This window comes from Penaeus monodon, chromosome 24 (assembly GCF_015228065.2).
Source record: "Penaeus monodon isolate SGIC_2016 chromosome 24, NSTDA_Pmon_1, whole genome shotgun sequence".
NCBI lineage: Eukaryota > Metazoa > Arthropoda > Malacostraca > Decapoda > Penaeidae > Penaeus > Penaeus monodon.
Genome location: NC_051409.1, coordinates 14,273,620 through 14,274,446, shown reverse-complemented (window position 1 = coordinate 14,274,446; position 827 = coordinate 14,273,620).

Genomic DNA, 827 nt, shown 5'->3' with positions numbered 1-827 from the left:
TCCAAGCCTCCTTAAAATGTTGGTTTCACAGTCATGATTTTATTTATTTCCTGGATGTGGATTTTCTAACAAGTTATACTCTGGGATTTCAACTATTTCAATGGTTTGTGACTTGCTGTTGACTTAGATTATTTATGAAGTCTGTGTCTGACATTTCTGGAATCCAACCACAACGGTGATATGACATCCACTTTGTTCTCAAAGGGTATTTTGTATTTTTTTGTGATCAAATAGCTATCATTTCCACAATGTATTTAGACATTTTACTATATATTTTAATACATCAGTATTGGGAAAACATTTTTACATTATACTTCAGAAAAAAAAAAAAATAAATAAAGAGTCCTACCTAGAATCAAGACTGTTAAAGGACCAACAAAACTATTCAAACTATTTTTGTATTGACCAATGTGTTATGACTGAAAATCAATTAACCCTTTAGCTACAATGCCCTACTAGGGTCAAACAGAATTCTTCATTCCCACTGCAGTATGTTCAATTACAGTCCATATGTGTACAGAAATACCTAGCCTCATAGCACCAACAGTCATGCCCACCAGCATAATTCAGGACCACTCCCTTGCCCACCCCACCCCCCAAGAAAAAGCTGAAATGACAACCCTGACTGACTTACAAACAGCTAGTGATATCCACTGATGCACATAACTAGTTATTTTTGATGAAGAAGCATCATACAGCACAAAATACTGATATGGTCAATTCACAACATTAGAACAAATTAATTTCTCAACTACATTTTGGTCTGCTGTCCTCTTGGACCATTTATATCTAAAGGGTTAAAGGTTTCTAAAGGTCTTTTTTGTTTA